This window comes from Humulus lupulus, chromosome 1 (assembly GCF_963169125.1).
Source record: "Humulus lupulus chromosome 1, drHumLupu1.1, whole genome shotgun sequence".
Classification (NCBI taxonomy): domain Eukaryota; kingdom Viridiplantae; phylum Streptophyta; class Magnoliopsida; order Rosales; family Cannabaceae; genus Humulus; species Humulus lupulus.
The window spans coordinates 98,707,313-98,723,940 of record NC_084793.1 but is presented as its reverse complement, the minus strand read 5'-3'; positions in this window follow the sequence as shown (position 1 = coordinate 98,723,940).

Here is a 16,628-nt window from a genome sequence, read left to right as displayed (position 1 = left end):
AATCTCATTACATTGAAGTAGCTTCAACCAATCTCAATGAAGATTCCTACTCATATCCAGAACAAACAACACATTGGTGAAAAGAACTTTCTTTCCGGATGTGAAGTAGAGATCAACATTCCCATTGCCCAACAACTTGGATTTATGCTCATTACCATTTGGATCTCATGGCCATCATTTGACTCTTCAAAGGTTTTGAAGATTTTCTATCATAAGTTACATGAATGGTGGCACAAGTGTCGTACCACCACCCTTGCAATTTCTCTTGGATGGCATTCACCTCATGCAAGGTATCAACCAACTCCTCTTCGGTTGTGTTGACCTTGGATCCATGGTTGTGGGACTTTCAGATCTTGCATTCTCTAGCCATGTGACCACTCTTGCCACAAACAAAACAAGGGCCTCTCACACCTTATAATTGCCCTTCATTCTTCTTAGGGGCTAGATGAGTATGCTTCTTTGATTGGGGTTTCTTGTGGGCCTTCTCTTTGGATTGAGAGGGTTTCTTTATGGCGTTGGCCTTGGATGTCCCACCATTGGACTTTTCCATGCACTTGTCTCTAGAACGAGACTCATCTTCAATCCTTAGGTGCTTTAGGATCTCCTTAAAAGATATCTCCTCATTCTTATGGAGAATCTTCTTTTTATAGCCTCTCCAAGATGGAGGCAACTTGGCTATGATCCCACCCACAATGAAGGATTTCGGCAATGTTATCTTTAGAGTAGATAACTTATTCATAATAACTTGTAGCTCATGTGCTTGAGGGAGTAAGGGTTTTCCATCAGTGAATTTAAATTTCATGTATTGCGTTATGAGGAATTTCTTGGCACCTTCTTCTTCTTCAGTCTTCTACTTCTTATCAAGTGCATCCTATATCTCCTTTGTTGAGTTGTATTGGTGTAGAGATCATAGAGATGATTTGAGAGGGCATTGAGTATGTGGCATCTACATATAAGCTCATCTTCTTCCTTTTTATTCATTTCCTTGATCACTTCTTGAGTATCATCATATCAAGGATGTAGTGAACCTTCAATGTTGTGAGAATAAACTTGATCTTGTCTTGCCAATGAACAAAGTTTGAGCCATCGAATCGAACTTGTTTAACTAGATCTTGAGACATGAACTTGAGGGCTTAGAATGAGGAGCTTTCTTCCATAGTCTTGGTGAGTAGATAAACCTTAGAGATAGACAATCTTTGATACAAAACTTAGGTTTGGGTTAGAGATTTTTTATTGTTGAGATTTAGGCTATAAACCAAGCTTTGTAAAGGGAAATTTGAGTTTTTTATGCTTAATGAGGTGTCCTAAATAAAAAAAATGCTAGGTCTTATAATCATTTAAAAAAAAATGCCAAATCTTTTGACAATACCCAAAATATCCCTCCCATAATTTTTCCCATCCACTTCCTCTTCTCTCTTTCCTCAACCCATTCCTCTCAACTCTCTCTCTAGAAAAAAAAATCCATGGGTAAGGTGAAATATAAGGGAACTCAATGTAATGGCAAGTATTCCTCACTTAGGATACTAAAATACTTCATTTTGAACAGATCTGGGCATGATTTTTGGGTTTTTTTCGCGATTTTTTTTCAGATCTGAAACTTTGAAATCTGCTGAAAATTGACGTGGTTCGATGGTGCTCAATTCCAGCTCAATGAGGCCTTCAAAATCAAGATTTTCATAAAATATCAATGTTGCTCGATGGTGGTTCGATGGTGTTCGATGTGATTCTTGCAAGATATGTAATTTTTCACTCGGGTGTCCATTTGGGGTGATTTGTATTTTGATTTTAGGTATTTTTCAAGATATACACGTTTGAGATGTGTTTACACACATTTAGGAAATGTAAATCTTGAAAGAAATGCAAAACATACCTCATGCTCAAGATATGTTTTGGTATGTTTTCAAGTTCTAAACTTTGAAAATGTGTATGTGAACATCTAAAACGTGTAGATCTCAAAAAAATACCCAAAAATCAAAAAACAAATCACCCCAACTAGAGACCCGAGTGAAAAATTATGTCTCTTACAAGAATTTCATCAAACCACCATCAAGCAACGTCGATTTTTTTCATGAAAATCTTGATTTTGAAGGCCTCATCGAGTTGGCATCGAACACCATCGAGCAACCATCGAGTTGGGCATGATTTTTGAGTTATTTTTTAGATTTGAAACTTTGAAATCTGTAGAAAATTGACTTTGCTCGATAGTGTTCTATGCCAACTCGATGGGGCCTTCAGAATCAAGATTTTCATGAAAAAAATCGTTGTTGCTCGATGGTGGTTCGATGGTTTCTTGATTGTGGTTCGATGCAATTCTTGTAAGAGACATACTTTTTCACTCATGTGTCCATTTGGGGTGATTTGTTTTCTGATTTTGGGTATTGTTTTGAGATCTACACATTTTTGATGTTCACATACACATTTGCAAAGTTTAGAACTTCAAAACATACCAAAACATATCTTGAACATGAGGTGTGTTTTGTATTTTGCATTTTCTTTCAAGATTTACATTTCCCAAATGTGTATATACACATCTTAAACGTGTAGATCTTAAAAAAATATCCAAAATAAAAAAAATCACCCCAAACGGACACCCGAGTGAAAAATTACGTATCTTGCAAGAATCACATCGAACACCATCGAACCACCATCGAGCAACATCAATTTTTTCATGAAAATCTTGATTTTGATGTCCCCATCGAGCTGGCATCGAGCACCATCGAACCACCATCAAACCATGTCGGTTTTCTGCAGATTTCAAAGTTTCAGATCTGAAAAAAAAATCACAGAAAAACCCAAAAATCATGCCCAGATCTATTCGAAATGCAGTATTTTAGTGTCCTAAGTGAGAAATACTTGCCATTACATTGAGTTCTCTTATATTTTACCTTACCCATGGATATTTTTTTTTTCTAGAGAGAGAGTTGAGAGGAATAGGTTGAGGAAAGAGACAAGAGGAAGTGGATGGGAAAGATTATGGGAGGGGTATTTTGGGTATTGTCAAAAGATTTGACATTTTTTTAAATGATTAGAAGGCCGAACATTTTTTATTTATTTAGGACACCTCATTAAGCATAAAAACTCAAATTTCCCTTTGTAAATTACAACCTAAACGGGGCGGATGACAATGCCAAATTTATGGTGATGCGATCAAGGATCACCGTAGGAGGGTAACTGTGGAAGGAGCTCTAAAGGAAAGAGTTAAGAATATTGATGTGTTCTTGGCCCGAGCTCAAGAGTGGATAAACCTCGAGGAGGCTGAATCTACAATGGTCGTAACTAGTTGTGTTTCCACTTAGCCCGCGGGAGTGGTAGCAAATGTTGTAGCCACGGCTCAGCCAACTACCCATAATAACCAGGTAAGGAATACTAATAAAAGGAAGGGAAACAACGAGGGCGACCAGGCGGGGTCCAAGAAGAATAAAGGTGGGTATTGCTACACCTCAATATTCACCTTGTATACTGATCTAAAAGATACATGAGAACACATATATCTAGCCAATTCTGCTCGCCTTCTGTGGAAAAAGCCAGAGCCCATGAGGAATAAACAGGCAAAAAGAGATTCGACCAAGTTCTATCGTTACCAAAACGACATTGGCCACAATATGGACGATTGCCGCCAGCTGAATGATGAGATCGAGAATCTCATTCAAGGTGGGTCGTTAGCACAATATGCATGGAATTAGGTAGCTCCTAATCAGCCGGCCGAGCAAAATTCATGACCAGCTCTAGGAAATCAAGCGAACCCACCAATAGCTCTTCCAACTTCAGAAAACCCACTCATCCCTCCTCCTGTCGAAGGAAGAGACATAGCCACCATCATGGATGAACCTCATTTAGCTGGTACAAGTAATGAGGCCTAGAAAACGTACATCCAGGAGCTAAAGACCCACGATGGTATAGTATTCACTCCTGAACAACGTTTGTCAATGCAGTAAAAAATGGACAAACAACCCATTATTTTTATGGAAGAAGACATGAGCCATGTCCAATTCCCGCACAATAATCTGCTGGTCATAACTATTAAGCTCTCTAACTATAAAGAGTTTGGAGAATCCTGATTGATAACGGGAGCTTAGTGAATGTGCTATTTAGGTCCTCCCTATAGAAGATGGGACTATCAATAACATATTTGAAGGCCTCTTCTACGACTCTATATGGGTTCTCAGGAGAAGGATTGACAACCTTTGAGACAATCGAGCTCATGGTAACCATTTATGATGAAACTCGAGCTGTGGAGAAGATGCTTAAGTTCATTGTTATAGATTTCCCAACAGCCTACAACACCATTCTAGGGTGACCGACTTTGATAGTGTTTGAAGCAATAGCTTATGTATGCCACTTGGCCATGAAATTCCATTCACCTACAGGGATATGTATGGTAAGAGGGGATCAGCTCGCTTTCAAATAATGCTATACCATTTCAATGAAGGGAAGATCACAACCTGTGTGGCAGGCCGTGGTGATAATTGAGGAAGTCGAAGAACCTCAGGCAATGATAGTCGTTGAGGAAGCAGAAGAACCTCAAGTGATGGAAGTTGAGGTCGCCCATCAAGAAGAGAATGACCCACAGATAGGTGAAGATCAGTCTGATCTGTCAGCTTTGGAGGAGCTAGAAGAGGTAATTCTCGATCAAGAAGCTCCTTCAAAGGTTGTAAGATTGGGAAAAACCTCAGCGCCAAACAGAAAAAGAATCTGATCGAGTTTTTGAGGAATAACCTTGATGTCATTGCTTGGTCACAAGCCAATATGGTGGGAATCAATCCTAGCGTCATCATGCATACACTAAATTTGGGCAGGAACATACCCGCCAAGCAACATAAAAGAAGGTTTTTGGGAAAAGAAAGAGGAGAAGCTCTAGGGGAAGAAGTAGCTCGCCTCTTAAAATGCAGATTCATTAGAGAGGTGAAAGATTCGACCTGGATAGCCAATCTCGTTCTATTTCCAAAACCTAATAGAAAATGGAGGACATGCATAGACTTCTCTGTTATCAACAAGGCCTGCCCAAAGGATTATTTTCCTTTGCCAAGAATTGATCAGATCGTAGATGCCACGGCTGGCCATGAGCTCATGTCTTTCATGGACGTGTATTCTGGATATAACCAGATCGCGATGAACCCAGACTAAAAGCATTCAAGTTTTATGAGCGAGCATAATGTGTATTTCTATAACGTCATGCCATTCTGCCTAAAGAATGTTGGAGTTACTTAACAGAGGTAGGTAAACAAGATTTTTGTTGATTAGATCGGGAAAACATGGAGGCGTGCGTTGATGACATGCTCTTTAAGCCAAAAACTTCCAACAACGTGTCCGACCTGGAAGAATATTTTATTGTACTAAGAAAGTACAACATGAAGCTAAATCCCGATAAATATACCTTTAGGGTTTCATTAGGGAAGTTCCTAGGCTTCATCGTTAATTCAAGGGGCGTTGAAGCTAATCCGAAGAAAATCATATCGTTATTGGACATACCATTGCCTAGATCGTGAAAAGAGGTCTAGAGTTTAACTGAAAGAATTGCTGCCCTCAACCGGTTTGTGTCAAAGTCAACCGACAAGTGTCCCCCCTTCTAGAATTTGGTAAGGGGAAATAGAAGGTTTGAGTGGCTAATGAGTGCGAACAAGCATTTCAAGTTTAGAAGAAACACCTACCTGAACCCCTTGTCCTATCAAAGCCCATCAGTGGAGAGGCTTTATATTTTTATCTGGCGGTAACTGAGAAGGCGGTCAGTGCTGTTTTAGTTTGAGGAAGATCAAATTCAGAAGCCAGTATATTATATCAACAAGTGGCTTCTGGGAGCTGAGTACCAATATCCTCTGATTGAAAAACTCGTGTTCTGCTTGGTCCTAGCTTCAAGGAAGCTTCGACCTTACTTATAGTCCCACGCAATACACATCTTAACAGATCAACCTTTAAGGCGGATTTTGCAAAAACCTAAGGCATCAAGACATTTTCTAAAGTGGGCCATCGAACTCAGACATTTCTAGATTCTTTATAAACCACGAACAACTATTAAGGGGCAGATCCTTGCTGATTTTGTGGCCGAGTGCACTGGTTTTCAAGATGAGCGTATAAGAGAACATGCGCAAGAATTATGGAAACAATTCGTAGATGGATCTTCAAATGAACATAGGTCAGGAGTTGGGGTAATTTCGATCACTCGTGAGGGACATCACTTTAACACAACTCTTAGATTCAGATTTGGTACCTCAAATAACGAGACCAAGAATGAGGCCTTGCTGGCGGGAATTCAGATCACCAAAGAATTAAGAGCAAAGGTCATCTAGTGTTTCAACGATTCTTAGCTCGTGGTAAACCATGTGCTGGGAGAATACCATGCCCGTGGGATAAAAATGGTTGCATATTTGGCTAAGGTAAAAAGTGAACTATCAATGTTCGAGTTTCACTCAATAGCGCAGGTCCAACGCAAAAATAAGACAAATGCAAATACTCTTGCTCGACTCACCACAACAAAGGAGGTGAAGATGTTGAACGTGGTCCCAGTATAGTTCCTTGAAAAATCAAGCATAGGAAAATAATCAGAGAAGATCGAACTGATTCGAGAAGGATCAACTTGGATAGCTCCAATCATAGAATACCTCACGTCCAGAAGACTGCCCAAGGAATGTAAGGACACATGAAAGTTGTTGTACCAGATCCTAAGGTATGTTCTAGTCGAGGGAATTCTCTATAGGTGAGGTCATTCCATGCCATTACTAAGATGTATTCTAGAAAAAAGAAGCCCAAGCTATTCACAAGGAATTTCATGAAGGATTTTGTGAAGACCACGCTAGGGGGAAAAGCTTGTCTTTGAAAATACCGAGGCAAAGATATTTCTGGCGTACCCTAAAGAAAGATTCGACCCCGTATGTTCAAATTTGCAACAAGTGCCAGGGTTTTTCAATGATAGCTCGGGCTGCACCTGTCAAGCTCATCATGATTTCCTCGCCTTGGTCGTTCGCCATCTGGGGATTAGAGTTAATTGGGTCATTATCGACAAGAAAAGAAGAAGTTCACTAAGTTGTGGTCACCATGGACTACTTCACAAAGTGGGTTGAAGCAGAACCGTTATCAATGATAACCTTGAAGAGAGTACTCAATTTTGTCATAAAGAACATAATCTGCCGTTTTGGGCTCCGAAGGAAGTTCGTCTCATATAATGGGACCCAGTTCGAAAGTGAGTTGTTCAAAAACTCTTGTGAGAAGTACATGGTCATTAAGAATTTCTCTTTAGTAGTGTATCCTCATGCTAATGGAAAGGTAGAGGCGATGAATAAAACAATCAAGGCGAGATTAAAAAAGAGGTTACAAGATGCTAAAGGGTTGAGAGAAGCTCCCACAATTGATTTGGGCGTACAAAGTCGCTCACCATATGTCTACCGAGCACACACAGTTTTCACTAACCTTCGGAAGCGAAGCAATGCTCCCACTCGAAACCCTAGTGGCATCGCATAGGCAAAGGACTTTTCACCAGGAGAAGAATCACGTTTTACTACAAGCATTTCTGGATCTGATTGAGGAACAACGAGGATAATCGTAGATTCAACTTGCTCATTACCAATAGAAGGTAGCGCGATATTTAAATTCAAAATTCAAAGAGAGAAAACACGTGTTGGGAGATTTGGTGCTCTGAAGGGTGTTCTTGGCAAATAATGACCCTATAGATGGTGTCCTGGGACCAAACTAGGAATGACCACATCAAATCATTGAAACTTTGGGAAATGTACTTTCAGATTAGCCCGATTAAGTGGAGAAGCAGTTCCTCGAACTTGGAATGCATTGCATTTGAAAAAATAATATCAATGATGAGTTTTATTTAAAGTTTAGTTTATGTTGTAAGACTTATATATAAAATCCATTTCTTTTAAATTTCCCTTAATTTAATAAAATTAATGGTTGTTGTGTAGTTTAAACACGATACCAAAATTTTATCAATTCTTGTATTATCACTATATAAAAGCGACCTAGAATATTCATAAATTCTGATGGCTTGGGAGGCAGACACCCTTGATAATAGTGTGTTAAGTCTTTGAAAAATTATGTAACTTAGAATTTGGAAATTTGGTAGCTTGAAAAAGCTCGAGTTTTCAAAACAATTTCGAATCTTACTAAGTTAAACAAGAAAATTCAAAGCAACAAAACCCTGGACCAATCCAAGTACGAGGCTTGAATATTAACATGTAAGCTATTAAGCTATACAAATCCTGGATCTAACTTGGTCCACGAACTGAAAACTGGTCAGCTGTTAAGCATGAAATTTTAAAAATACCTCAATCTAAAATAACTCCATATAACTAAGCATGTGTATAAAATTAAAAATATTAAAACATAATAATGTAAGGGAAATATATAAGATCAGAGTCAAGTAAATTCAAAACTAGGATACATATCCTTGAGCAAAGTCACATGGGAAAAATTGTCTCGACCTAAAAGGCCTAATTACAAGGGATAATATTAATCCCCAACAAAAAAAGGAAGTTAAAAACATGGGTAAAGCCTTCTCAACCATGAGCTCTAGTAACTTGCTCATGGGAAGAGACTTCATCCTCCCTACCATCTCCCTACCATCTCTGCCAGCTCTCGAGGCAGTCTCCTATGTTTCTGAGGGCTCCTTCACAAGACGATCTTGGAATTTAGCGTGATAACGCTCTGACAGCTCAGCATCCAGGAAAGAGAAGTCACCTTCCTGGTTAAAGCACCATACCTTGTAGAACATCTCCTCCATAGTTTTATTGATATGAGCTTCATGGTCATCCACCTTTAGCTGGAGTTCGTCAATTTTAAGTTGAAGCTTACCAACCTTTTCCTAGAGCTAGTCCCAGAACTTGATTACATCCAAGGCTTGCATCTTGAAAATCTTCTCATTGGATCAAGATGTATCAAGGTCCGCTTGGAGCTTCAGAACCATCTCTTCGAGCATCTAAGTCCTCTCACGAGCTTGCTCATAAGGTTGCTCATGAGCTAGTCCAAACTCTCTAGAGGTGGCATCCTCAATTTTCTTGCACCGATCCCTGACCTGTTCCAACTACTTGAAGGATCACCTCGTGTTAGCAAGGATAGCAAGGATCTTATCCCCTGATCGAATCTGGGCTAAGTATGATTGTCAATTAAAATAACCAAAAGTTTAGATCATGGAAAAAGATGGGATAAACTGAAAAGACGAGCGAGGAAACTTACGCTCAGCATCATCCCCAGGGCGGACTGCATCACGACTTCGGGAGTTTTGCCCTCAATGTTCTCCATCTCCCGAATGGAGAGTTGGTCGACAAGTCCAACCACATTGCTGGGCAACGTCTAGAGAGGGCCCCAAAGGTGGGTAGGAAGCTTGCCCACGTCGACGTGAGGAGCTGGGATGGTGACAAAAGGAGTAGTTGGAGCTCTAGTATAAGGAGTTGGTGGATCAACACTTTGGGGAGCTGGAGGCGTATCATCCCTTGTCGTTACCACAATCTCCTTATAAGCCCGTGGATGAGAGGAAGGAAGCTCTTTAGCCTTTGTTTGAGCTCCCGTGGAGGCCCCAGTCTAGGATGCAGCCTTCTTCAAAATTCTCTTCCTCTTGACTACTGGATCGGAGCTGGCCAAGGCGGCTGCTAGGCGTTCATATTGTTTTCTGCAAAATAATCAAAAGAAGGTTAGAAAACTTCAAGTAAACTTAGAAAACAAAAAATAAAGAAGAAAATCCTACCCTCTGAACTAGAGGTGGAGACTATAATATTTAGTTATAAATTTTGTACCTAGCTAGCTACATGAGGACTATTTAATTATTGGTTAGTAGGAGTCGAAGGAGACTCTAACAAAACTATGTCAAGCATCATTTCAGACTCGAGCTCATTGTCTAAGCTCGGATCATACTATGGCTGCCTAGAGACGGCAAAAAGTGGCCAAGGTCCAAAGGGTTCCCAGGTCGAATGTTAGTACCATACTGCTCGAATATAGAGCTCCTAATATGTTAAATATTATCTACAACTATGGTAATTTGGGTATTTAGCACATTATCGGGATACTGGGTAATGGGAATAAATATTTGATGATAAATTGGGAGTTAGTGAGATCAAGGAGAAATTTTGGGAATTTCGACTATTTTACCCTGGGGGGCATTTTTGGGACCCCGATCATTAGGATTTTCTTGAGGTTGCTTAAGCTTGAAGTAAGCTGTCAGAAACATAAAAAAGAACGTTCAGTACGTTCTCTCTCTCTTCCGTTTCTTTTTTGACACCGATCACATTTTCGAAGGAAACTTGAGTTTTAGGACTCAGATTTAGGCAAGGATCAAGGTCTAGGGAAGGTTAGAAGCTTTTTAGTCGGAGGATTTAGTTGGGAAATGACTCAATCGGAGGTAATCCAAGTTTTAAGTTTTGAGTTTTTAAGCTTGAATTGGATGTTATATTTTGATGACTTTTTGGATGATTTGAAGCTTGGATTCTAATGGTTTTAGTCAATTAGGATGTTTGGGAACTTTGATTTTGGGATTTGGAGAAGTTTGGATAGGTTTTTGGAAGGCTTTTAAATGAAGCAAACGAATGTTTTTGGCTGGTTCGTGGTTGGGCCGTGGCCCAAGCTTAATGAAGAGGATGAGATTGGCTGACGGGCAGGTAGGGCCATGGTGCAAGGTTGGTGCGCCGTGGTGCAAGAAGCAAGCAGAGAGGTGGTCTGGCTTTTGTCTGGAGGTGGGCCGCGGCTCAGGGTTTGGGGACCGCGACGCTTAGGGGCAGTTTTGCCCAAATTTGGATTTTAGTCATGGAAACTTAACTCTAAGGGCCTAGGATCGATCCTACTACCCAGTTGAGTGGGAATCGACGTTCCGGAGGCTTGGGTTGGGTCTGGAAGTATTTATTTACTCATTTTTGATGAAGTTTTATATTATGGTTGTGACTAGGTTATCGCTAGGGACTTGGAAATAGGACCGTGGTTGTGGCTCGTTTATTGGTAACCTGTGCTTGGACCAGAGGTAAGAAAACTGCATCCAGTATGTGACATGCATAGTTATTGATGAAGCATGTTGAGTGTTCTCTATATTGACATTGATTGCATAGTAAATGCATATCAGCTTTGCTTATCTGTGTATGGCACTGACCTATGAGTCAGGAATCGGCAATGGTGTCAGTATTGAATGTGAAGCTGTGACTTATTAGTCAAGTTCGACAGTAGTACTGAGCACTAGTCATATGGAATGGACCTATGAGTCAAGAACAATATTAGCGTGTTTAACGCAAGCCAAAAACATTATATCTTATGGACATAAGCATTATCAACATAAGTATGAAATGCTTGACCGACCTTAAGTTCGATGAAAAACAAAAGCGCTTGTCTAGTCTAAAGGCTAGTTACTTAGAGCTAGAGCCAAAAGGCTCAGGTGATCGTATTGTCACATGGCTTAGGGTGCATAGCCCAAGTTCGTGACTCCATAGTCACTTATCTGGTTAGAGTGTGGAACCCAAGTTCGTTACTCCATAGTCACTTATCTGGTTAGGGTGTGGTACCTAAGTTCATGACTCCCTAGTCACTTATCTAATTGGGCTGAAAGCCCTAGGATGATTACCAAAATCATTATCGATATTCACTTAGGATTGACTTGATAGTCATCCATAGAGGAGGGCAGGGCCCACAATCATTTTCTTGGACTTACTTGCCTGCATGAATATGGCTATTATTGCTAGGCATGCTTATTATGATTTATTAACATGTTATTACCTATTTATGAGCATGTTTAAGTTTCCTTGCTAAGCCTCGGCTCACGGGTGCTATGTGGTGCAGGTAAAGGCAAAAGAAAGCTGGACCATCCTTGAGCTGGAGAGCTTAAGTGACGATGTGTACATATGCGATTTCTTGACCACCACGAACGAGGGTTTAAAGAGGAACTAGGGTTAAACCCTATTTTGCCGCTTAGGTTGACTGGTTGTAAATATTTTATTGTAATCATCCTTTAAAATATATTTTTGGGATCCCAATGTATACAGTTAACATTTTAGTTAAACTTTGTATCTTTGACCAAAATTTTTAACCCTAAATCGTTAATCACATTTAGTTACACGATATGGCCAAATGACTCGGTTAGTGAGTTTAGCACTGTATAAAAGGCACAACGTCACGGTCCTTAAGTAGTAGGGTGTTACACCCTCTTTCCGGGAGGACCCTGAGAACGAAGTGTCAAATATTGGCCTTCCTTAATTAGCCTACATGCCAACATGTTGGCATAGGTTATTACTACTAGCCAATCTTTTTCTTCGGCAGGAGCGAAAGCGAGTGTCTAGTATTGGTCCTTATGGACAATGGAGGCCTTAAACCACTTGTAAATAGCTGCATAGACAAGTAACACGATTAGAATAAGTAAATATTGTACAGTAGGCAGATATCTATAAAATTTTTAAAGTAAAAGACTCAAGGCAAAGACTATTACAAGGTTGGTTAAAGTGTCAGTAATCGCAAGTTGCAAACCCATTCAACATGAAGAACGGGTCCTTGAATTCCCTTGAGTGGCTTGGGAGATCAATAATGTTGGTGATCTTGGGGAACTGAGTGAGGTAGTTGAACTCGTCACCCCCGGTTCTTGTGTCTGGGTTGGCCTAGAGACAGAAAAAGTATTGGATGTCCTCCGTAGTGAGGTCCTCCCACTCATTTTTAATAAATAAATACTTCAGTGTCGCAAAGAGGCGATAAGTGTTGGGGGAGTTGAAATGGAGCTAACTTCATGAAGTTGAGGAAGTCCGAGAAGTACAAGCTTAGTGTATGGAAGGTGCCCGCCTTCAGATGTTCGTCGCTCCAAGCTCCAAAATTTTCCTCCAGGGGAGAGCAGATCTGCTCACCCTTAAACGATGTGCGAGTGTTGAACTTCGAGTCTGTTTGGATGCCATGGCCACTTATTATGTTATTTACCTAGGGCATAGAATTTATTCTAGAGACTATCCTTTCGGCCTCATAAAATCTACTCGCATTAATCTCGAACTCCCTCTCCACCACTGGTCCGCAGTAGGGAATAGGGGTCTCTACGACCTGCTAGCTCTGGGAAGAGGAGCCCACTATGTTATTTTGTTTTTGCTGGTTCATTTTGAAGTTTATTAAGTTTGCTTGGGCATAGAGCAGTGCTAACTGTAGTCGCGACCTAGGGATATAATTTTGATTAAAGGTCAAGAGAATTGGATGGGCTTAGTAACTAGTGGAGGGTACCTAGAAAACTCAGCCTAAGGTTTGGATGAAAAAGGTTTTACGAGCTGAAATTCCTACGAGCTAGAACATATTTAATATTCGTATACGTGGATCCACGCGTGCCCCTAATTCACGTGCCCTAATCTTAGAAAGTACTGTCGCCTCGAAAATAGCGTGTCAGAAACGTGGTTTTGGAAAGCATTTTTAATGCAAAACCGCCTAAGAAGTGTGACCCTTAAGCTACCCAGGTTTAGGGTCAGAAACCCAAAATATTTGGCCTTAATTCCTTACCCTTAAACACTCTCAGAAAACTAGAAATTCGATTTAAAATACTAATCATCCAATTTTTTTCTTCAAAAAGTCGGTTTGATGCCTATTTTGTTACTCTTTCTAGTGTATTCAGCCAACTAAACCTACATTTCTAGAGTACCCTACCATTCCTTACAAAGAATATTCACGCAAGCCTAACCTAAACCTTTGATAAAATCAGAATGTGAAAAAAAAAAGAATCTTTGCAAAAGCATTGTTGAAGAAACATATAGCAAACAATATGAAGAAATTTGCAGCAAATAAAGAAAATTACTTATAGTTCTGGTCGAATGAGGAGACTTGGAGGATCGAGAGAGTAGAAAAGATGGAATGAAAAGTGTTGGTAACTGGTTTACCATGTGCATAACGAAAAGCACGGGGTGGTGGGCCCAGAGATTTCAAAAAAATAAAATAAATAAACAATCTTTAAATAACAGATCCATTAATATACAAAACATTAATCAAAGAGAAAGAAAAAGATAAGGATTTACCAGTTGTAGAACAATCAAGAATCCTTGCTATCTTTTAGTAACTCCAACAAACATCAAATCCAAAGTACTCTTGTGAGTACTCATACCAAGATCTTCCAAGATGTATCTCTACACCTTAAGATGTGTGTGAGCACGTAGAGTAATGGTGGAAAAATTTATGATTCACAAGATGTACTCAACTCATGAGATCTTGAAATATTAGGTCTGAGACAGTTTCTAGGATCTCTTGTGTGTGTTGAAACTAATTTTCTATCAGTTAGATTTATAAAAGAATTAATTAAATTCAAAATTCAAATTATAAACCAATTATTAAATAAATAAAAGAAATATCCAAGACTCAGTCTTGGACCTAATCACAATGCTTGCACTGTGATTAACATGTAACATATCCCTATTTCAGGGATGCGTGTCTTAACCACTTTTATTTAATTATTATTTATTAAAAAGTATCTAAACCTAATAACTAACTTTATCAAATTAATTAAAGAATAGATTTCAAATTAATTCAAACCATTTTTTAATCATCTTAATTATCTTTTCACGTTATTTAAATAAATAAAACTAATTAATGAAAAATTAATTATTTAATTATTTAAATGCCATTTCGAAAATGCCCATTTTATTTCAAAAAATAATTTTCAAAAGTTTTATTAATTTTGAAAATTAATATATTAATTAATTAATTTGTCTCAATTACATATTTGACTATGAAGAACAAATTTCTTCCAAATATGTCATTTTCTTGATTTTTTCCAATTTCACTCTAACCTTGAATAGTGTTGATTGAGTCCTCTTGAGGACCTATGGACCTATAATTTCAAGCTCCAATAAATTGAAATTATTAATCAAAACTCTTTAATATAATAACCTTAGTTTATTAATCTCAACATTATTCTACTAAAAATATGAGACTGCACTCTTGTAATTATAGAACTTTTTTTATTGAGTACTTTTAAATATATAAAAGTGTGCATCGATTTAATCACTGCACACACTTCAATCCTCTATTAATGGTTTATAATTAAAGTAGGAATTAATTATCGTTTAATCTCTTTAATTATATCTTGTTTCCTTAAGTACCATTAGCTTTACTAGTGAAAGTTAATTTGTAAACTGATTTATGAATTTAAGCGCAATAACCTTTCAGTTCCAAAAGTCAACCCTTAAGAAAACAATTATTCAATTCCTCTTGGAAGGGTATAAATTCCATATCTGTATATTATGTCCCAAACCATTTACAGCAATGAGTTCCCAAAATAAAATTTTTCAACCTGATCATTTTGAGAAACCATAACGAGTGATCAAAGAACTCATATGACATAAAGATGAGTTCATATAATAACTTTAGGATTAAGATCAATTTGCATATGATCATCTTAGTGATATGTAAATTATTACTTATAAAGTAAACGATATTATTAAGTATTAATAACATATTAGGTCCCGTTCATGTATAACCACTTTATACAAATTACCTCCACTAAGATGTCCAACAACATCAGTAATCCGGATCTATATTACATGTATTCATATTACTAATAAACCGTACTTATAGTATTTAATCCAAAGATTCCATAAAAAATTGTTTTACTTTGAACTAATTAAATTTTTTCCCTACAATCTTAATCCTCTCGTTCCAATACCAGATTGTAGTCATAATAATGAATTTGAGAATTTTATGATATTTATATAATATTATTCTAATAATAATAATAAACAATAAATATACGCTAAAATTCATTTCAATTATTTATTTCATAAAACATTGTTCGATACATATGCTTTAAAGGGAAATAATCCCAACAATCTCCCACTTGCCCTAAAGCAAATGAGGCATCTCGCTCAAACCCATATTGCTAACATGATCTTTTAAAGACTTGGTAGACAAAGTCTTATTAAAAGGATCAGCAAGGTTATGTTCCAATGCTATCTTCATATCTGCTACATCACCTCCATGAACAATATCCCTCATCAAGTGGTATTTCCTCTCGATATGATTTCCCCTCTTGTGACTCCTTGGTTCCTTCGAGTTGGATACCACCCCACTGTTATCACAGTACAGGACCAGTGGCTTATCCATGTTTGGAACAACTTCCCGATCAGAATAGAACTTTTTGAGCCACACAACCTTTTAATCTACTTCACAAGGCGCTTTACATTTGACTTCCATGGTAGAATCTGCGATACTGGTTTGTTTAATGCTACGCCAGACAACAACTCCACCACCAACTCTGAACACTAATCCAGAAGTCGATTTCCAACTATCTTTGTCTAATTAAGAATCTTAATCAGTGTATCCAGTGGTGTTCAGGCCATCACCTAAATATACAAGCATATATTCTCTAGTTTTCCTAAGATAGTTGAGAATATTCTTTATAGCAACCTAATGACTCAATCTAGGATTTTATTGATAACGATTGACTATCATTGCTGCATAATGTTGACGGTGAAATCTCGTCAATGAAATTAGATCGGAAAACTCAAAGGTAAGTCAGGTGATGTTTATATAAGAACTGAGAATAAACTTTAAGGGAAAGTAAACACAGATAAATGATGGAGCAAGTCTTGGTATATTTCTCAATAGCCTCTGCTTACAATGAATTTTCCAACCCCTCATTCTGAGGGGTCAAGCTCCTTTTATAGCTGGGCTCTAATGGCCCCTTATACATGGTGGTCCCTTGGGACAAA